This window comes from Mandrillus leucophaeus, unplaced genomic scaffold (genome assembly GCF_000951045.1).
Source record: "Mandrillus leucophaeus isolate KB7577 unplaced genomic scaffold, Mleu.le_1.0 Scaffold282, whole genome shotgun sequence".
Taxonomy (NCBI): Eukaryota; Metazoa; Chordata; class Mammalia; order Primates; family Cercopithecidae; genus Mandrillus; species Mandrillus leucophaeus.
In genome coordinates, this window is record NW_012102943.1 from 1,077,445 (window position 1) to 1,100,316 (window position 22,872).

At 49.1% G+C, this 22,872-nt stretch overlaps 1 protein-coding gene across 8 annotated transcripts in view; it reads left to right on the forward strand.

Moving 5' to 3' along the window:
• Positions 1 to 12,100: 12,100 nt before the first annotated feature.
• Positions 12,101 to 22,872, forward strand: part of TNIP1 (TNFAIP3 interacting protein 1) — a 58,506-nt gene continuing 47,734 nt past the window's right edge. For 5 of the 8 annotated variants that reach the window (XM_011985314.1, XM_011985307.1, XM_011985312.1 and 2 more), the window contains exon 1: positions 18,169 to 18,889. The gene's annotated coding sequence lies outside the window, so the exon portion shown is untranslated. Of the gene's footprint in view, positions 12,171 to 12,581; positions 12,684 to 18,168; positions 18,890 to 22,872 lie in introns of those variants that run through there. The other 3 variants (XM_011985308.1, XM_011985313.1, XM_011985309.1) reach the window with 2 other exon arrangements.

Consider the following 22,872-nt stretch of genomic DNA (forward strand, 5'->3'; position numbering starts at 1 on the left):
TCTCGGCCTCCCAAAGTGCTGGGATTACAGGCTTGAGCCACCGCCCCCGGCCAACGTGTGTTTGTTTTCATAGCTGTGAAGACAGCAACAGGCAGGTGAGAGAATCTGGTCTTGTCCCTCCCTCACTTGTGACCTCAGACCAGCCATTGCCCTCACTGGGCCGCAGTTACTCCATCTTTATAGTTGGGGGTTGGATCCAACGATTTTGAAGAGCTCTTTCTTAATCTCTGACATAATGAGTCTGAAACAAAGAAAACTTACCTTACCGTGTCTTCACTTCCTTTCTTCTGGGCTATGAACTCAAGTGCCTTGAGGGCCAGCTAAGAGCTTTTTGGGATATTTGTCTAACTTCATTGAACTGTTACTGAAAGATAAATTAACAAAATGGTTCAGAGTTTTGGATTAAGACCTTTGGAACTAACTGACGGTGAGCACAGCAGCGTCAGTTTCCTTCTCTGTAAAACAGGGTTCCTCATTCCAATTCCACCTATGCTGTAGCCTCGTGGGAGTAAAAGGAGGTACCACTTGGAGGTGCTTGGCAGGGTGCCTGCCTGGCTCGGAGTCAGTGTCACTACCTGCCCTGAACCAGGCTCAGTTGTAGGGGCTGAAAGGTGGAGGCCATGATGCTTTATGGCTTTGATTTCATGAAGTCAGTCAGCTGCAGATCACAAAGACATTTGAACCCAGAAAGAAAAGTGCCTTAAAATATATACTGAGGGAAATGGGCTTGGGGCAGAAAGGAAAGAAGAGTGGAATCAGGGAATAGAAGTGAGGAGAGCCCATGGGGCTGAGGGGAGCACAGAAGAGGAGGCCTAGAAAGCAGGAATGAGGACAGCGAAAATCGGGCACTCGCTGTGTATCAGATGCCGCCCTAAGACCTCAACATGCATTTTCCACATAATTTTCAGTTAAGGTAGTTGTGTTCTGGGACCGGTCGGTAGCAGGAAGGAAACCCTAAGAGTTTGCGAGGTGAGGTAGACAAGATGAGAAGTGACAGTGTGTCTCCAATGAAGGAGGACTTTAAATGTCAGGATTTTCTCTGATAACCTAGGGGAAGCCTTTGGAGTTCTTGAGTGGGGAAGGTGTGCGTCTAGCTATGCTCTCAGGACAAATGTAGGAAGGCAGGGTGCCAGTTGGGAGCCTTTTGCAACAGTCCTACTAAGAGCCAGGTGCCTGCTGAACAAACCACATTTTTTTCTCGGAGAGTTGTAGCAGAGGAGGAGAGAAGCCACTGCTCCGAACCAGAGCACCCCATTCGTGCATGCATGCAGTTTACACTTAATGAGTGGCTCCTATGTTCCCTGTCACGTGCTAGGTGCAAAAGATACGAACCAATGTGTTCTGGTGCTTAAGGAGCTTCCGCTGAGTGTCCCTCCTGCTCAGCTCTCTCCAAAATGACACTGGAGAGTGCTTCTGTGGCCAAAGTTTAATCGGGAGAAGTGATGGGGGCTAATTTAAAACTAAAAGGAAAGAGAAAGCAGAAGCCCAAACCATTGCTGTCTCAAAGTGGGAGAAAGGGAGGATGGCTGTGATGTTCTAAGGGTGGAAGGGGCCCTCAGAAATTCTCACCTCCCTCTCTAACTTGCCGATGAAACAACTGTCACTTCCAGAGAGGAAGCAACCGGCCTGGGGTACATAGCAAGACAGTAGCAGACAGAACTGGAACTGCCATCCCGGCCAGAGCCGGTGCTTTTAGAAGCAGCCTGTGTTTTCTCCTTTTGTCGTCACCCGTGGAGGTGGGCTTCAATACTCCCTAGCGCCTCACTGCTCCCCAGCCTGCCTTGAGCCTTGCATTTTCCCTTTAGGGCAAACTGTTCCCAAGCTCTGGACTGGGATAGGCCGATCTTGGTCTTTGGGGCCACTAGGAAACATCCAAAGGAAGTTGCCCATTGGGAGGGGGGTGCCCTTTTAACCTGAGCAGTGAGCAGTTATTTGGGAATTGCCGCTCAGCCTCCTGCCCGTGGCGGTGGTGTGGAACCACTGGCCGTTTAAAATTTCCCTAAGGCCAGGTGCAGTGGCTCATGCCTGTAACCACAGCACTTTGGAAGGCCAAAGTGGGCAGATCGCTTGAACCCAGTTCAAGACCAGCCTGTGTGTAGCAAAACCCCGTCTCTACAAAAAAAGAATAGGAAAAAAAGAAAATGCTGGAAGTAGAGGTGCATGCCTGCAGTCTCGAGAGGCTGAGGTGGGAGGATCGCTTGAGCCCAGGACGCCGAGGTTGCAGTGAGCCATGATCGTGACACTGCACTCCAGCCTGGACTACCAAGGGACACCATGTCTCAAAAAAAAAAAAAAAAAAAAAACCCTATATTCATGGTGCCCCAGCACAGCTGCAAGCAATAAGTCACCACCAGAATAATCCCGCTTGAGAAACTTTGCTCCCATGGCCATTACTTCCTTTGCTGTAGTAAAAGGGTGATCACCTCATTTTACCAATGAGGAAACTTGGGCTCCAAGCAGTGAAACAAATTGCCTGAAGACATAGGCAGTGCATCGGGGATTGGCCTGCTGGAAATGGTCTTAGAGATGGCCCCAACCAACCCTCTCATTTCACAGGTTTGGTAACTGAGGCCAGAGACAGGACTGTGACCATGGTGTTAGTAAGGGCCAGATCTGAGGCTGGAATGCAGCTGTGCTGATTCCAGGCTCTGCTCTCTCTGCTGACACTTCCTCCTTTACCTATTGATGAGGAAGCCAGACTGAGCTGAGCATGGGAGGGAGAAGTGTTGTCGGGTTGCTCAACCTGAAATTTGGAACCCAGAAACGGTAAACCAGCGCTCTAACATGCCTCCTCATTCCCCACCAGAACTTGAGTTTCCTACAGATTTCCCCACTTTAGGGTTGGTATGAGGCAAGTGGGAAATTGTAGTTACATAACTGAGCCCTCTGCTCAGTGGTTAAGTCTGTGGAGGTAGGCAGGCCTGGGTTCAAATCCCATCCACCACTATTAATAGAAGTAAATAAGTAACTTGACCTGTCTGTACTGGCAATACACATTTATTTCTGAGCACACTGTCTAGAACATACGAAGGACTCAGTAAGTATATCAGCTCTTTATTATCAATAATAGGCAGGATTCTATTTTAGAGAAGAGTAGTCAGGGTCAGAGTGGGGAGGCTGATGCTCTACACTACGCCTGCTACATGGAGAGCTAAGTGGGGAAAGATTATTAGAAAAATCTCAACCAGACCAGGCTCAGTGGCTACGCCTGTAATCCCAGCACTTTGGGAGGCTGAAGCGGGTGGATCACCTGAGGTCAAGAGTTCCAGACCAGCCTGGCCAACAAGGTGAAACCCCGTCTTTACTAAAAACACACAAAAAAGTTTAGCCAAATGTGGTGGCGGGCACCTGTAATCCCAGCTACTTGAGATGCTGAGGCAGGAGAATCGCTTGAACCCGGAAGCGGCGATTACAGTGAGCCAAGCTCACACCACTGCACTGCGGCCTGGGCGACAAGAGCAAAACTGTCTTAAAACAAACAAAAAAAAAAAGAAAAATCTCAACCAAGCAAGGGACACTGAGTTCATAGGCAATGAGTTAACCACAGGGAAGACTAACAAAGGCTCCTTGGAGAAGGGGACATTTGAGAGCCCCTCAACAGATGGTTAGAGAAGCTCTCACATTAGAAACTACTGAAGGAGGGAGGTGGGGTCCAGGCAGAGGCAATGGCTGAAGCAAAGGTGCAGAGCTGGGAAAGGAGAGGTGCATGGGAGTGTGGGAGCCCATCACTGGCTGTGCGAGGACGCCCTCTGGGAAGGTCACTGAGTCCAGGCTGGAGTGTGGACTTTATCCTCCAGGCACTGGCTAGCCCCTGAATATGCTAGGGAGGAAGAGTATATGATCAGAGATGTCCAATAGAAAAGACGTCCCCAGGGACCAGTGTGGAGGAGACAGGACCAGCCCAGCAGCTGGGGTCCCTAGGTGTGAGAAGGATGAGGACACAAGCCAGCACAGAGGAAGCAGAGATGGAGAAAAGAGAGGGACACTGGGGAGCGAGAAAACAGGGAAAAGGGCCCTAAAGTGCTATGGGGAGTGAGCGGGGAGGAAGCAGATGTGAAGCCAGGTTCCATTCCCTAAGAACCCAGAGAAGGACATGAGAACAGAGGTCCCTGATGTAGGCTGTCCCACTGCCCTCCTCTCATCTAGGTAAGGACTGACAAAACCCTAAACGAGAGCCATCTGGGAATGTCCCCCCACCACACACACAGGCCCAGCTGTTAAAGTTTCCAGAACATGCATTTCCCTCTGTGGGATGGCCCCACCCCTTCCTCCCCACTACCACCATCTGGCTATTGCGCTGCCAGCTGCATGCAGAACCCCTGCCTGGCCCTCTTGAAGGCCATGGACCTTGACCTGGCAGGGTCTGAAAGGAAAGCAGGGAGGGTGGGGAACTGACATTTCTTTCCCCCACTTTCCCATGTGCCTGCTATCCACTCAAGGCCCATAAATACTGCTTGTCACACACAGAATTACAGTCACTGCCAGCCATACCCGCAGAGCACATAGTAGAATGAGAAACACATTGCCGGTAATACAAAGGAATGTAAGGTATTCTGCTGGTAACACATACAGAGACACACATTGTTGACCATATAGAGAAAATAACTTTTTAAATTTGCTGATAACATCCAAAAATACAGACATTGTGTGTGTGTGTGTGTGTGTGTGTGTGTATTGCTGTCCGCATGGGAAACACCTCGCGTATATATCCTAACTTGTTCCTCACACACACTGAGGCATGTGCACACTCACACTTTTCTTAGTGCACAGACTTAGTGTGCCCCACACACCTCCAGAAATCAGGAGTCTGCCTGTTGTTGTGTAGACCCATTGGAGGAGAACAATCAACCAGGCTGTGTGGAGGGCAGACTTTGAGCCCAACAGCCCTGACTTGAACTCTGATCCTACTTGGCATCCTGTTCTGGGAGACAAGATTAGCTCCCTGGAGAACCAGGCAGTAAATGGAGATCAAGCCTTGGGAAAGGAGCGAAGTCCCCAGGGAAGGCTTTGTGGATATGGTGAGGCACAGAGTGAGTGAAATTTAAAGAGGTAGCAGAGAAAGATTGATTCTCCTTCAAAAGCATGGATCCCATTCCGTTCACTTTTCCAGGAGCATTCTAGAAACTGGTGCTGAAGGGGTTAACTGTGACAGCTACCACATCCCTTGCCCCCATAAGGCTATGAAAAACCAGAGTGCTGGGATTTGCCCAAGGTGAGTCAGGGTCACTACCTTCCTGCTGCCTTTGGCTGTTCCCAGGATAAAACTCCCCTGGTGAGTGAGATGGAAACCTAAAATGAAACTTGCTAGACTCCCGGACTCAAGCCTCATTACCGTCACCTTTGTCAGCAGCAGCAGCACCAAATCTATCATCACCATCATCACTTCTCCCTGAGGCCTGGTCTCCCACTGGGGTAGGAATGTGCTGATTTTGCTTGGGCAACACACCCTCTCACTGGGCCTCAGACTCAATTTTCCTGCATTGGAGGATACTTTAGAGGCAAAATGAGATTAATTTCATGAGGAGCCTTGCACAGTGCCTGGTACCCTGGGGATGTTCAGGTCCTATTACCTGCCCTTCTGTCTTTCCCACTGTCCTCTCTCCTCTTTTCTCTCTGCCATCCCAGGGTCCAGGTTAATTGCAGTGCCATATTTGCATAGACATGAGACCTCACCCGGGGAAATTCCCCCTGGTGACCAACTAGGCTTCCTTTCTGAGGTCAGGCCACATCATCAGACACTGCTCCTTCCTCTCCGGCTTGCCACTGTCACCGCTGGCTTTCGCCCCTGACATCTGGCAGGGTTAGATCCCGGCACACAGATTTAGGCTCATCCTTTGACCTTGGGTGCTGTCCAGAGGGTGGGGATGTGGAGGCTGGGCTAGGGACCCAGAGTAAAACAGTGAGGGGATAGATACTCAGGGAGAAGAGGAAAGGGCAGCAGGTAGGTGGTAGATAGGAAGCCTGGATTGCAATTTGAACTCATCAGTAACTCCCTGGCTGCCCCTGGGCATGAGCCTTCCCTTCTCTGAACCTTAGTTTCCCCTTCTATCCAGTGAGAAGATTGGTCGAGATAATCTCTAAGCTTTGTTCCTGATCTGATAGACTAAGAAGCCACTTCCTTTGCTTCCACTTCCTTTGGCTGCACAGTGTTGCAACATTTGTACTTGGATCCTCTTCCTCTGACAAGAATCTTGCAACATACCACCCTGTATCAATTTCCTTGGGAAGCACAATTGTGCAAAATGCCTCCCTGAATCCCATTTTTCAAATGCTGATAGAATTACACAAACCTCCTCTCCACTTAGTGGCTTAGCTTGCGTTTTAACTTTTCCTTTCACACTCATCATATGTTCTGTGACTCCCCAAAAGAGGGATTCTCTCTACATTCTGAAATGTGTTGTCCCTATCCTGGTATTGAGAAGTCACCTTCCTGATACAAAAAGAGAGAACAAGTTGGGAGACCACAGTGACTCAAGGACAGTAAGGTCTTGGGATCACCTGCATCAGAACCAGCTGTTAAAAGGGCAGCTTTGCCTCAAAAAAAAAAAAAAAAAAAAGGCAACTTCTAGGTCAGTGGTCACAACTTGACACCTTAAAATCACCTGAGGAGCTTTATCAATAAATGCCCAGGCCACACCCCCGGAAGATTCTGATTTAATTAATCTGGGGTGCGGCCTGGAGGGGCTGTGTGTTTAGAAAGCTCCCCAGGTGATTTAAATGTGCAGTCAGGACTGAGAACCCCTCGTAAAAGGACACTAAAGTTAACAAACCCCTGGCCTATACTGTTCTCTATGAAATTATCCTAATGGATGCCCTTGTGTGCACACAGCTGTGCTCAGTGTTATAGATGGCGAAGAGAATGTACTCCCTTTTACAGATGAGGAAGGTGAGGGATGGAGAGAGGAAGTACTGATGAGGCCACAAGGTGAGTCAGTAACAGCGGCTGGCCTGGCACCAAGCAGATGCCTGTGGCCTCAAAGTTTGAGACCTGTCCATTTACTCATAGTCTGAAAAAGGGTGCTGCCGGCTCTCCAGACAGCTGTTTGCAATCAGGGTTACCCCATGTGCACCAGTAAAATAAGGAGGGATATTTGTGGATTTAAGACCTGCCTCTGTCACTAACAATTCAAATCCCCGTTCGCAAGACATACTTCTCACTGTCCCCAGATCTCTTCCTGAGGTGCCAGTTTGATCAGATCATTTTTGGCCACAAAAATATTTTGTTAATATTAGTGGAAAGAAAGACTCCTATGGCCTCCCCATTGCTTACTGAATGGAGGTGACAATTTTTTTTTTTTTTCAAGATAGAGTCTTGCTCTGTTGCTCCGGCTGGAGTGCAGTGGCATGATCTTGGCTCACTGTAAGCTCTGCCTCCTGGGTTCACGCTATTCTCCTCCCTCAGCCTCCCAAGTAGCTGGGACTACAGGCGCCCACCACCACGTCCAGCTAATTTTTTGTATTTTTAGTAGAAACGGGGTTTCACCATGTTAGCCAGGAAGGTCTCGATCTCCTGACCTTGTGATTCGCCCACCTCAGCCTCCCAAAGTGCTGGGATTACAGGCATGAGCCACCACGCTCGGCCAGAGGCAACATTCTGTAACCCAGTGTTCAAGGCTCCCGAGGTCTATCAGCCCAGTCTCAGCTCACTTTACATGTGTCTCCCCAGTCCTCTACTCTCCCCAACCTCAGGGACATTGTACGCATCAGCCTCACTCGATGGGATTCTAGCAGTTCATTCTATGACCCACTTCCTTCTTCTCTCCTTCCCTCCACAAGCATTCATGGATTGTCTGCTGTTTGCTAGGCACTGGTGAAATTGTGACAATCAAAGAAGAAATAGTCCCTGACTACATTGGGCTTGTACTCCAGCACAAGTTTTCTCTATGGACATGTTGAGAACACCAGTGATGTGTTAGGTTGGATCATTTTTTGTTATGGGGATCTGTCCTGTGCATGGTAAGCTGCTTGGCAGCATCCCTGACTTCTGTCCACTAAATGCCAGTAGTATACTCCCTCCTCAGTTGTGACAATGAAAAATGTCTCCAGATATTGCCAGTTGTCCTGTGGGGGCCAAAATCATCCCTGGTTGAAAACCATTTCTCTCATCAGATGCTAAATTAACTGCACCAATAATCATTTTATTACAACTAGTTGCAGAGAGAGAGAAAGGGAGGGCTTGAAAATGCAGAACGAAGGACCTGCTGTGGTCTGGAGGGGAGTGCAGGAATGGGGAAGGTCAGGGAAACTTCCTAGAAGGGGCACACTTAAGTCGAGACAGAGAAAATAAGCAGGCATTGGCCAGGTGAAGGGCACAGTGGGGGGAGGTGCTACAGCCAGCGGCCAAGGCACATGCAAGGAAGCCAAAAGAAGCAGAAAGGAAGACCACGCATGGTGGCTCACGCCTGTAACCCCAGCACTTTGTGAGGCCGAGGCAGATGGATCATGAGGTCAGGAGTTCGAGACGAGCCCAGCCAACATGGTGAAACCCCGTCTCTATTAAAGATACAAAACATTAGCCAGGCGTGGTGGTGCGTGCCTGTAATCCCAGCTACTCAGAAGGCTGAGGTAGGAGGATCACTTGAACCTGGGAGGCGGAGGTTGCAGTGAACCAAGATTGCACCATTGCACATTTGAGGAACCCTTAGAGGTGGTTAGAGTGGAAAGGGATGGTAAGTAGAGGCTAGATCATGAACGGCCTTGGAAAAATTTGTCAGCCATTGATAGGCACTCATCCAAAGGAGAAAAAGGCAGACCTGAGCTTTAAATAAGAGCCGACTGACAATGCAATGGACTACCTGTAAGGTAGTGAGCTCTCCGTCATTGAAGTATGGTGGCAAAACTTGACTGACCACTTGCCAATGGTAGGGGAGGATGTGCTGGCTCTGGGTAGGCTATTGAGCCAGCAGACATCTGAAAAACTGTGATTCTCTGACCTCTTCTAGCTGCCTGTCCTCAAAGTTCAGATAAGACGGTAACTTCATTGGCTTGAGTGGGACTTTGAAAAAATCATAGATTTCATGCTTGGGTGACTCAGAGAAGTGAACGCATCCTCAGGTTCCTGACAGTAAGTTCGACCTGGCTGCCTATATATGAGCAGATAATTCTCGCTTTGGAGTTGGAAGATCCAGCTCAGAGAGTTTTGGCTTCTCAAACTCTATGGGGAGTATCAGGGAGTTTAATTAAACTGCTGCCTTTCGGGATCCCCTCGTTAGAGAGTCTGATTTCTTAGCTCTATGATGGGGTCCAGAAATCTGCCAAATCCTGGGCTAATGGCATGAAGAGTTTCTATCCTTGGGGAACTTTCAACAGAATTGGTGAACCAGGAAACTCAAAGAGTCAAATTCATTCATTCCCTAAATAAGTATCAAATAGCTTTTGAGAGACTGGCCCAATCCTGTCCCTACAACATCAGCAGCAAGACCAAAGATGTCAAAATGGGTGAGGTAGGGCTGGATAAAAAGTATCAAAAGAGTGGTTCTGTGAGAGTTTCCTTGCGTATATCCAAATCTTGCCCTCTTTTAAGATCCAGTATAGGTCTCATCTCCTCCACATTCGCGCTGGAGACATTACTTGGGTTTGAATTCTACTTGTGCCATTTATTAGCAGTTGACTTAACTCACCAGAAGCCTCATTTCTTCTTTTGCAGAATAGTAGTACCAGTCTTATACAGTTCTTAAGAGAGCTGCATGAAATAATTCACTTAAGAGCACTGAGTACTGTGCCTGGCACATGATAAGCTTAAGTATTAACTATTAGTGTTTTTATTTCCTAACTACCTATTGGCAATCTACCTTTATTCCTCCTGATTTCTCCTTCCTCTGAACTTTTGGACTTCCTTAAAGTGTCAGAATGGAAGGTCCCTTAGTGGTCATCTAGCCTGATTTTTTACATTATAGAAGGAGGAGTTGAGGACCAAAGACTTGCCTAGGGCCATATGGCAGAGCCCGGACTCAAAGTCAGCTCTACTGATTCCCAGTCTGAGGGCCTCTTCTTCCTTGGTGTCTATCCCCTGGCCTGAACAGAGAAGGCAACTTCAGGGAATCCATGGCTGGAAGGGGGAAGAGGAGAGAGAAACTGATTGCTGTCAGCATTTCAGCAGGGAGAGCTCAGAGCCATTCTCCTCACAGGATGTGCCAGTCAAGTATTCTAACTGGAAATCCCAGCTCATATTCACTCCAGCTCCTTGAAACTCCTTAGTCCTTCAAGGTCCCTTTGCCATCTAAGATTCCATGGGCAGGAACTGGTCTAAGCCAGGCTCTGCGAATTTACAGAGAATATGTGATTACAGTGGACTCCAAAGTGAAAATATTGTATATGGGGGGAAAATTGCAATCCAGGAGCATTAGGGCTGAGCTACACACATTTTCACCCCCTGCAGAGAAAAGGGTCTATGTACAGGCAAACATATCATCTTTTTGCCCCTGGTCTAGCTCAAGGGTCGGTGTCATTCATCCAACTGCACTTTCTGTGATGATGGAAATATCTGTGCAGTCTGGTATGGTAGCTGCTTGCCACGTGTGGCAATCGAGCTTGAAAAGTAGCGGTGCCACTGAGGGGCTGAGTGTGGTATGGGAAAGAGCACTGGACTAGGAGTCAGGAAGTCCGTCTGTTTACTCACATGGAAATGTATTTCCCCTGTCTGGCCTCCACTTCCTTATCTGTAAAGTGAGGCAATTGGGCTAGATTTAGCATCCCCGTACAATCCTGATCTGAAGGGCACAGATGCAGTTGGATGGGATTCAATGGACCCTTCTCCATCCCCACCTCTTATCGTCCCTCTCCTCCCGCAGAGGCTGCATGTGGCCCCTTGCGACCTGGACCTGTTTATTTCTCCACGTCTACCTCTGTCACTTCCCCCAATCTGCCTCAAACCCCTTGGTCTACTCAGAGTGAACAGTTCATGGAATATTCTCTCTCTTCTCTTTCTGTTCTCGGAACATGTTCTCTCTTCTCTTTGTATATTCTATTCCCTTTGTGGAGAACACTCTTCCTTATATTCTTTCTTGGCTACTTTCAGGTCTCAGTTTAGATGTCAGTTCCTCCAGGAAGACTTCCCAGATCCCTATATCCTGACCAGACGCTCTTTTGTCCAGGCTCCCAAAGACCCCTGCATTTCTCCTGCCAAAACACGTCTTTCCTATACTTTATTGTAATCGCCTGTTCATTTACCTATGGCCCCCAGAGCAGTGCTATCCAATAGAACTTTCTGTAATAATGGAAATGTCATATATGCATGTAATCTAATGTAGTAGGTACATGTGGTGGTTGAGCACTTGAAATGCAGCTTGTGCTGCTGAGGAATTGAACTGTTAATTCTATTTAATTTTAGTTTAATTCTACTTGATTTATATTTAAATAGCCCCACATGGCTCCTGAGAGTCTGTGAGCTCTGAGAAGGCAGGAAGCGGGTCTCATTAGTCCACTCTTGTATCCTCAGTGGTCCATAAATGTTACCATAAGAATGAGGAAACTCTGGAACCAGGATGATGAAGAAAGGCCACAGCTCATCCAAACAGCCCTCTTCATCCCCTCCCCAGGCATCTTTTCAGGGGATAAGGAACAAAGACATTATGTTTGTAAAGCAGTCAGTAGTTTACAAAGGATGTCTACAAATCATGATTTTTATTTCTAAAGCTATTATTATTTTTGAGACAGGGTTTCACGCTGTTGCCCAGGCTGGAGTGTAGTGGCGCCATCATGGTTCACTGCAGCCTCAATCTCCTGGGCTCAAGCGATTCTCCCACCTCAGCCTCCCAAGTAGCTGGGACTACAGGCAAGCGCCACCACGCCCAGCTAATTTTTGTATTTTTTGTAGAGACAGTGTTTTTGCCATGTTGCACAGGCTGGTCTCAAACTCCTGGGCTCAAGTCTGCCTCGGGCCTCACATAGTGCTGAGATTAATAGGCATGAGCCACTGTGCCGGCCCATCATTTTAATTACCATTAAATGGCAGGAGTCAGGCAAAGCAGGACTCATTAAGCAAGGAATTACTGGGGCTTAGGATGACGAGGTAACCTGTTCAGGATCTCCAGCTGGTCAGTGCAGAATTCCTTGGTCTGCAGTTTCTGAGGCCTTACCTGACATCCAAATGTGACTCGGCATGCACCAAGAAAGGAGTGGGCCCCTCCTTCACTATGGATGGAGAAGCCTCAGAGAGTAAGTGGAAACAGGTGGGATAGGAACGGGGTGGGAGGATGTGGGCTGGGCATCTGGCAGCTTCCTCAGGGCCCTGAACACTGGAATCCCCCACCTTAGGCGAAGGAGGAAATGGAGGTCTTCAGGAGAACCCAGGGAGGCCAGGCCAGGTTGCCCCAGCCCACCCTCGGGTGCCTCTTCCCAGCCCAGCTGAGGAAGCATCAGGCTTCCAGCTCTTCCCCCCATAATTCTCCCCCCCTCCCCTGCCAACTCCCTGGAATTCACAGCACGGGACAGCCAGTCTGGGAAGTGACAGGTGGAGGCTGACAAATAAGGGCCCTCTGCTCTGCCAGGGGGCAGGATGGGGCCTCAGCTGGGCCTTGCGGGGCTGCCTGGTGGCGGCTCCTCCATCTCGGGGAATTCCCCTCCTGCCTAAAAGTCAGCTCAGCCCAGCCCTCCTTCCTGCAGAAGCACAGTGAGCCTAGGAGCCTTCGCAGGGACAGCCGCCCCCGGTGCACACACCCTGGTATTCTCCTGCCCTTCCCCAGGTGAGTGACCAGATGGGGGTGGGTGGCCAGGACAGGGGAAAGGACCCACCGCACAAGGGTGCTGGGGTCAGCAGACACCCCCAGCTCCATGCCAAGAGCCACCTGGCCTCCCATGTCCTGCCAGTCAGGGTCTGCTGCTCCCAGCCCAGCTTGCTCTTCCCACCCAAGTCTTGGGTTCCCAGCCTCTGCTCCTCACCCAGCCTCCTTCTCCGCTGTCTTCTCTCCTCTATCTCGTTTCTTCTTCCTGCCCCTCTTCTTCTGGCCTTGCCTTCTTGGCCAGGCTCTTTCTCTCTAGTTGTTACTAGCTTTTCCAAAGGAAAAAGAAAAGCCTATTTTTGTCTTCTTCCCTCAAGAAAAGGGAGGTGTGCGAGTGTGAACATGGATGTGGGTGTTTGTGTGTGTGAGAATGCCTGTGTTGTGTCAGATCCCTGAGGTGTGTATGTGTCTGTGTGGGTGTAAGTTGGTGACTGTATTTGTTTGTGTATCTGTGTATACAGTCTGTGTGTGTCTGTGTGTGTGTGAATTTTTGATGGGGAGTGTACAGGTGTGTATTGGGCACGTTAGAAGTCTGCAGCTAGATAGGAAGAGACCAAGAATCGATGCTGCCTCCGAGGGGAACACAATGGAGGCTGAGGCCCTCCTTAACACTGGAGCAAAAGGATCTCTTGCTTCTCTCCTGCCTGCTCTGCTTCTAGGGCCGCTGGACTCTTTTGTGGTGGAACCTTTAACAGAGAGCCCAGGGCACAGGGAGTGGGCCAAGGGCAGGCAGATACAGCTGATGCAGCTTCCTCTTTGATTACTTAGAAAATCTGGACTAAAATTCTATTTAATTTTAGTTTAATTCTACTTATTTAGATAGCCCCATATGGCTCCTGAGAGTCTGTTAGCTCTGAGAGAGCAGGAAGCGGGTCTGATTGGTCCACTCCTGTATCCTGAGTGGTCCATAAAAATTACCGTAAGAATGAGGAAACTCTGGAACCAGGAATGATGAAGAAAAGGCCAGCTCATCCAAATGGCCCTCTTCATCTCCTCCCCAGGCATGTTTTCACAGTCCAGGGAAGTCCCTGGCTAGAAGAGGCAAGGAACAGAGGCCAAGTCTGATGGTGGCTTCTAGGCTACAGAGGAATGGAGGGAGAGCGGGGAGGGGCCATAGAAGAAGAGGCTGTGGGAGAGGACAGGGAGGAAGGTGGGTGGGACTGAAAGAGGGTTGCTCTCAGGGCCCTGTTAGGGCTTCCCAGGATTAGGAAATGCTCCGGTTTTGTGGGTCTAACTTCCTGAGAGGCTGGGCCGGGCTGAGCCTGGCTGACCTGTTCCCACTTCCAGGAGGATGACGAGGGGCAACCCTGGATGCAAGCCCAGATCCAGCTTGACACCCTGACCTGGAGACGGAGAGGCCAGGGGGAGAGAAGCTGGAGTCGGGGGACCCAGGGTTCCTAGGAACTGTGGGAGGGGCTTGGCTAGGCCGCGTATGTGACTATGTGACGAGGCTGGGAATTTCCCCCAGTGTCACTTTGCCTTTCCTCTCCTCCAGTGGTGCCCTAGAAACTGAAGTGTAACAGGCAGGCCCAGGGACACAGGGAACATAGTTGGGATGGAGAAGGGGGAAGAGGGGAAAGAGCCTGGAGAGTAGTCAGAGCAATGCCTTCTAGGCCCAGCTCCTCAGAGGACAGTGTGATGTCCAGGGCAAGCTGCTCCCCAGCTCCAGGCCTTGGGGTCCTCCTGGGGAAAGGAGAGAAGCAATCCCTGCTGCCTCACAGGATGGATGATCATAATGATCATCGCCACCTTTCACTGAGGCCAAGTCCTGTGGCATTTGATTGTCACCATCCTGTGAATTGGGCACAGTTATAACCTTCATGTCATTGATAAAGAAACCAAGGCACAGAGTTATAAGTGGCAGGGCTGTGATTTAAGCCCAGAGGCCAGAGCCCACACCTTATCCTCTGCATGACAGTCTCTTAGGAGATGGGCAAGTTGTGGATATGAAATGGTTTCATTCACCTGAAGGTGCTGAATGAATGTGAAAACTTCTGAAGATACAACTACCTCCTCATGCAGGTATTTGGGAGGTGGATAGAGAGAACTAAAAATGTCTTCTTAGGCAGAGGAGAGAAGCTGGGACCATGGACTCTGCTCATTTATTTACTTTTTATCAAAAACTGCCACAATTGCCTAGAACAATTTTAGTCAGTATCATGTGCTTGACATGCATTATCTCATTTAACTATCATCAAAATATCTCTCTAATATACACTTACACCCAGCACCAAAAAGTACCTAGAATCCACTGGAGGGTTTTACACTCCTGAGATTGCCTCAGGCTATGGATCTAAGGAAGGGCTGCTCTTTTCCTAGTTCATTAGCTGCTCCCCCTGAGTTCCATTCTCCCCTAGCCAAGGCCCTGATTCACTCATTCTCCTAATGGAATGAGGCATGTGCTTGTTTGATTTAGATGCTCCATTTCCAATCAGTGGGGTATGCGGAAACAGCACTGCACTGGGAGCAGGATACTTGGGTTCTGTCCTGTGATGAATCATAAACTCAACATAAGACCTCCCTCAAATCCCTGCCCTTCTCTGGCCCTTGGTGTGGTTCCAGCCCTACAATGAAAAGACTGAGTTGATCATTTCTTTCTTTTTTTTTTTTTTTTTTTTTTTTTTGAGACGAAGTCTTGTTCTTGTCCCCAAGCTGGAGTGCAATGGTGTGATCTTGGCTCATTGCAAACTCCGCCTCCCAGGTTCAAGGGATTCTCCTGCCTCAGCCTCTCGAGTAGTTGGGATTACAGGTGCCCGCCACCACGCCTGGCTAATTTTTGTATTTTTAGTAGAGACGGGGTTTCACCATGTTGGCCAGGCTAGTCTTGAACTCCAGATCTCAGGAGATCCGCCTGGCTCAGCCTCCCAAAGTGTTGGGATTACAGGCATGAGCCACCGCATGCCCCGCCTGGGTTGACCATTTCTAAAGACCCTTCAAGCCTGGCATTCTGAGTTCTATGTCTTGCTAGCTGGCAGGACTTTGGAGCATGATGCTTAAGAGTGTTAAGCATTTAAGAGCCTGGATCTTCAAGCTCTGGTTACTTGCTGCACTGTAAGACCTTGGGCAAGTCATCTAATACCTCAAAGCTTCAGTTTCATCTGTGAAATGTGGATGATAATGGTACCAACCTCATAAGCTGGTTGGGAGACAAATTATGAATAAAAGCGCAGAGCTAGCACACAGCAAATACTCCATATGTTACCTTTTAATGCTTTCATTATGCAGCCTCCACCCCTCTTCTGGCACTTGGTCTAGAGTTAAGTTGGTTATAGATGGATTTTTTGTATGTTTTTTATTTCCTTCTAATGTGTATCTGGGTCTGACTCTGTAGCTACCTCAGTAAAGGTGGTGGAGGGGGGAGTAGCAGAAAGGAGATTGAGAAGTTGTGTGCTTTAAAACAAAACCAAATAAAACAAAACAAAACAAAGGCAGTTTGATCTTCCTTCTGGGTGTGGCTTTGTGCGAGTGCTTGTCATTACTCTGGAAGAACAAGAGGTTGCACCTGCCTGAGTCACTCAGCTCCCAGCGTCAGGCCCAGCTTCTTGACTTGGAAATCCCCTTCCAGACCACAAGGTAGCAGGCAGTGCCAGGCTAGGGGGCCTGTCTCCCATTCCTGCCACACCCCCAGAGGCTAGGGTCTCAGAGAGGATGTGTATGGTGGGATGGAGCCTGGTGAGGTTTCACTGCAGAGTTTAACAGCAAAGTTCTACCCAATGCATGCAGCCCACAGCTAGACACCACTATCATTTCTTGAATGCCTACTGTGTGCTGAGCCTTGGGCTTTATTTGCATTATCCAATTTATCCTCATGATCACATGAGGAATAGGTATATTATCCCCCATTTTCCAGACAGAAGCCTCAGGCTTAGAGGGGCCACCCAGGTAGTAAGTGGCTGAGCAGGGATTGCAATCCCATTAGTTCGATTCATAGCCTGTGTTTATGACAGTGGTGAGTTTCTGCCAAGACAGTGAGAAAAATCATGTCATTGTGAAGGCAACCTGGTACAGCGGACCAAGCACACAGGACTGGGAGCCAAGGCCCTGGATTCCAATCCCGGTTGTGTCACTCAGTGTGTGTGGCCTAGAGCAAGTCCTTTTCTAGACAGAGGACTGAATTTACCTATCTGTCAAATAGGGGTTTGTTATCAATGGGCTCCAGGACCTCTATCAGGGTGGAATACCCTGAAGACAAACCAAGACTTAAAAGAATGGAAGGGGTGGGGGTAGTCACGACTTATAAATAAACAAGTTTTCTCACAAATTGTAACTGTTAAGAAAAAGGATCCAGAACTAGGAAATCAGACAAAAAGATGACTGAATGCCATTTTTACGTCAAGTTTGAGAATTCCTAGCGAGCACTTCGAGAAATGAAACTGCCCAGCTAAGGCCAGACATGCTACAAAAACAGCTGAAATAGTGTGGAAACAAAATTCAAGTAATTAGAGACCAGTCATTTTTAGGTGAATTTTAGTTTTCAGTGGATAGAGGGTGGGAGTGGAGAAGATGTGGGTTGGGAATAGGAACACAGCATTGCAGGAAGAGAATTGGGAAGTACAGGCAAAGAGCAGGAAGAAAACTGGCAGGTGGGGACCTGATGGGTGGAGATGATGCCTGGGAGATGATACCAGGGCCAGGATTCCCAATTTCTCTGTAGGATCCCCCCCGTGGTGACACTCAGTGGTGCTTTGGTGTTTGCATCGCTTCCTCCGTCCCTTCCTCCCTTTTGAATCAAGCCATAAGTGTAATTCTTCTCATAATTAAACTAGAATGAATATCGTTTTGAAAATCTGATAACACCATTGAAGTAACTGAAGGAACCCTAGGACGTTACAAAACCTTAGAGAATCCCCAGATTAGGTATCTAATTTGGGCAAGCGTCTGCCTGTGTATTATCGCGAAGTCACAGTTGATTGATGAGTCTCTCTTCTGTAAAATGAGGGTGTGTATTAAACAGTTCCCCAAATCCTTTCCCCTAATTCTTTTCGAGGATGAGGGCCTGTCAATGACTAAGTTTTCAACAGTACCAGTGAAATGAGTCTTTTGCAATAGGTTTTTCATAAAGCTATATTTAGTTTAAGGAGCCGTTCTTTATTCCAAGGTTAGGCCTTCTACTTTTTGGAATTAAAATTTACCTTTCTCTCTTTTTAAAAATAAAAGGATAAACTTTTTAAAAGCTTTCCTACCCTTAAAGCAAGTTTCTGTTCCTTACCGGTCTAGGAAATTCCAGTCTGTTGGGATTATCTAGCCCACATATAGGTAGGTAGGGTGGAAGGCGGCTTCTGGATTTGCCCACCTGGGTTTGAATCTTGGTTCAGCCCTTTACTAAGGTCATCTAACCTTTTTGTGACTCAAATATTATTTATTTTAAGAAAAGGCAGTAAAACCCACCTCACTAGGGTGATTGTGCAAAGAAAATAATGCACGCAAAGCATTTACAATGCCAGGAGCAAAGCGTTTACAATGTCTGGGAATCCTTTACGATGTCTGGAGCAAAATATGTTAGTGGTAAGTGTCTTTACGGGTCCTTTCAGCTCGGAATTTCTATAGTTTCGTTAAGAAGAGTCCTGGAGCTCCCTGGACGGAACTCGGGCCCTGAGCTCCAGCTCTGGCTTACTGCCAAATGCTTACGTGCCTTTTGGCAGGTCCCCTCCCCGCTCTCGCCACTCGGCACAAGGAAGGGGCTGGGTGGTCTCTGTGGCTCGCCTCCGCTCTGAAACTCCGACTTTCAAGGTGGCCCCAGGCCTCTGCCAGGGGCTTCCGGGGCTGGGAGTGCGGCAAGGGGCCGCGCGGGCCCGGGACGGTGGCGCCAGCGAGGTCGCTCCTAGAGGGGGAGGCCGCCGAGGGGACGTGATGACACCGCGGGCCCCCGGAACCGCGCGCAGCCTGTGTTTACCTCGCTCGGTCCCACCCCTGGCGGCCGTGGGCCCGCCCGGAGCGCGCGGCACGATTGGGCGAGCGGTCTGCCAGTCTCCGGGGACTTTCCCAGGGGTGGGGCGGCCCGGCTAGGCCCCCGGCACTTCCTAGTCCTCGGCCGGGTCCCCCTGCCCCCGCCCAGGAGCCGGAGGAGTGCTACGGGGGGCCGGAGCCTGTCCCTGGCCGCTGCCCAGTCCCTGGATTCGGGGCTGGACGCAGCAAGCGGGGCGCTGTGTCCCAAAGTTCCCGGTCCTCGGGTAAGCTGGTCGGGCCGGAGCGGGGATGGAGGGGAAGAAGGCAGGCCGGGCCCAAATCGTCCAGAGCATCGGTGGTGGCGGGGCGCGAGCTGGGAAGATGGTTTGTGCACTCGGGCCCCGCGCGCGAGGTCCCGGGGCCTCTCCGCCAGCTGCCAGGCAGGGCAGCGAGGGGACTCCCTGCTTGGCGCTGGGGCTGGTGGGGGGCGCGCGTGCGCACTGCGCGGGGCAGCGCGCCTGAGAACGGCGTGGGGCGGCTGTACAGCGCGCAGACCCTCCGGGTGCGGGCGGCGCTGCGGCCGTTTGGGTGTCTTACCCTGTGGAGACGAGTTTCCTACGCGGCGTCAGGAGTTTCGTATAAAGTTGTGGAAGCAGTGTACATATGTCACGAGGAGGAAAATAATAATTCTTATTGGGTGCTTTCCAAGTGCTGATCTTAACGCTGTACGTGTATTAGACTCATTTAATTGTCACTTCCATCCTAAACATTGTTTTTATCTCCATTTTATGCTTTAGGAAACCGAGGTACTTGGAGCTTGAGGTCACACAGCTGTGAGTTGCAAAGTCAGATCTGAACTCAGGCATTTGACTCCAGAGTTCCTATTATACAATTTCTGCTGAACATGTTTTGCGTGCACATTGTTGGAGACATTTGTGTACATGTGCAGGATAGATGAGTGTCCAGGAGTGCTTCTGGGGATGGAGTTTGAAGGCTGAGCTTTCCACTGTAGGACATTTGTGTGCACGTGTGCGTTGTACATTCATTGTGTGTACAGGAGCAGATGGGAATTTTGTGCGACTGGGTGAGAGATCGTGTTTTGATAGGGGGAGGGAGGGACTTTTGTGGATGATGCAGAAGAATCAGCAACGTCCTTCCCCACCCCCTTGCAGAATGACAGTGCAGGGAAATGTGTAGATTCCTAATGCATCATTTTTTTTTTTCACAGTGCCGTCAAAATGGGATTTAATCAGCACTTACTCATTTTCCAAACAATGGGGTGTGATAGAGGGGAATTTGGCATCTGATGAGAGGTCAGAAAAGGAGACTCAGAATTTTTAAGAAAAATCCTTGACAAAGGAGGGTAGAATTGTATTAGGAGGGTAGAATATTAATTAGTACAAACTCAGCATCCCCGTGGTGTTCTCTGTTTTGCAACAGAAGAAACTGAGGCAGTGAAAAAACTGCGAATGCTAATGCTAATAGCTTACTATGTGCCAGGCACAGTGCTTACATTCTGTATCTCATTTAATCTTCTTTTTTTTTTTGAAACAGAGTCTCACTTTGTTACCCAGGCTGGAGTACAGTGGCGCAATCTCGGCTCACTACAACTTGCCTCTCAGGTTCAAACTATTCTGCTACCTCAGCCTCCCAAGTAGCTGGGATTACAGGTACCCGCCAGCATGCCCTGCTAATTTTTTGATTTTTTAGAGACGGGGTTTCACCATGTTGGCCAGGCTGGTCTCAAACTCCTGACCTCAAGTGATCTGCCCACCTCAGCCTTCCAAAGTGCTGGGATTACAAGTGTGAGCTGCCGCGCCTAGCCTCTCTTAATCTTTCTAACAACTCTTAATTTTCAGATGAGGAAACTGAGGCCTAGAGAAGGTTAAGACTCCCAAGACTAGCAACCCTTGAATCCTGGACCGTGTTCCCTTTCCCCTGACCAAGGCTGCTGTCCTGCTGTGTCCCGGGAAAATAATGTGATCAAGGACTGGCACTTCATGGAAGCAATTGATCATGCCTCTCTGGAAGCTGCCACTGGGAGTGTGCAGTGTTCTACACGCTTATGTAACCATGTTTGTCTCCCAGTCTTGGCTGTTCCATGGGTATGGCATGGCACTCATGCTGAGGGTTGATGCCTACCCCTGGATACCCCCACCAGGTTTTTCGGGGCCCCAGGAAGCTGTGGGGTCTGAGTCATACCCTTACCCCCAGTGCTGCCTGTGACTTGGGGCCCGGATGTCCCGGTTGGGTCAGGCCGACCTGATTTGAGTGAGGCAGCGTTGTAGGTGGTTGTTTGTCTGCCTCTCTCTCCAACCCACTGGTTACTGTTTTACCCGCTGTGATTTGGCCACACCATGCTGGCCTGCTTTTCCCCCTCCAGCAAGCCAAGCTTGTTCTCATCCTTAGGCTTTCAAACGTGCTGCTCCCTCTGCCCAGAACATCTTTCCCCAGCTTTTCCCATGACTGGTTTTTCCTTATCGATCAAGTCTCAGCTCAAATGTCAGCTCCTCAGAGGGGCCTTCCCTGATCTTTTTATGCAAAGCAGCCCCTTTTTTCACTTTCTGTCATTACTATTTTACTTTTCTCATGCATGTATCATGCTATGAAAGAATCTCGTTTATTTGCTGATGTGAAAGCGTATGCATAGAACTTAGTGTCTGGCAAATTATTTTTAGTGTTTATTGTCTTTCTTTTTTTCCTAGAATAGAAGGGGGTGAGTGTGGTCCTCTCGAGTGTATTTCTGTAGCGGGAGAAGAGTGCCTGGTGGATGGCTTTTCTGAGTTTGTTCAATGAATGAGTAGAATAATGGCACATTTCACAAATGGGGAAACTAAGGCCTAGAGATGAGAGGGCAGGAATAGAACCGGAGTCTGCTCTCCCAGCGCTGTCCCAAGTGTCATTTCCTGATGGCTCCTGCGCCCAGTACTATGCAGTGTTCTTGATGCACAGGTGCATAAGGAGCTGGCTTTGCCTTCCAGGAACTTTTGGTCAAATGGGGAGATGTGCTATGAGTGAGACCTGAAAGGCATTGTGTGCCAGTAAGCGCCAAATGACTGGAGTGCAGAGTAATTTGGGGGCACCAGATGGTTGGGGGGGGTCTTCTGGAGGGAAGTGACTTCAAGGTCGGACCCTAAAAAAATGACCAAGTGCAGAGTGGAACCTGGGTCTGTTCTGGGACTTAGTAGACTAGTCAGAATATCTGGAATCGGCCTCTCCTAGGTTGAGAGAATTGACAAGTTGGCCTGGGAAATACCCTAGAAGATTTTGATACCAGACACAGAAATACTGATTTTTCTCCTTAGCAGCATGGGGAAATGGTCAGAGCAGTTGGTACACAAACTTGGGCATGCATCAGAATCCTGGGGGTAGAGGTGGAGGGTGGTTGTTAAACACAGATTGCTGGGCTGCAACTCCAGAGCATCTGATCCAGTGGATGGTGGCGGTGCCAGTGCCGCTGGTCCGGGCTGCTCCTTGAGCACCCGTGGTGAAGAGCACATGATTCAGTACTTGGCAGACCTGGGTAGGTGCTGTGTCTGTCACTCTGGGCCTCTGCATCCTCACCTGTCAGCTCTGTATGACATCAGTGCTACCTCCTAGATTGGTGGGAATTAATGGGACAGTATGTGGCAAGCACTCAGCACGGGCCAACAGTGTGGTAAGCGCTCAGTAAATGGTCGTTGCTATTATCGTTAATGATGCTAATCATGAACAGGATTCCAGTAGGAGATGATGAGACTGGTTTGATGTTCTGTGCTCTGGATAACTTGCTGCTAAGGTTTGAATGTGTCCCCCAAAAGTTCATATGTTGGAAACATAATCCCTCTGCTTCATGAATGGATTGTCAGCTCTGCCCTCATAAATAGATTAATGTCACTATCACGAGGCGGGGGGAGGCGGAGGTTAGTTATAAAAGGGGCCAGTTTGGTCAGTACTCTCTCTATTTCAATCACTGATTTTCTTCTTTTGTCTTCCACCTTGGCACGACCCTTGCCAGATGGTGGTGTCATGCACTTGGATTTCTCATCATCCAGAACCGTAAGCCAAATAAACTCATTCTTTATAAATTACCAGTCTGTGATATGCAACAGAATAGTAGCAGAAAGCAGACTAAGACACTTGCCTTCAACCCTCTGCCACCTGTGGACCATGCTGTGTCCCCTCTGGATGAGTTGTCTTTGGCTTTGTCTCAAGCATCTGTCCCTGTTTGGAGTGGTAGAAACTCAGATGTGGGTGGGGCTTTGAAGACACCTGGCCTGAATTCCCT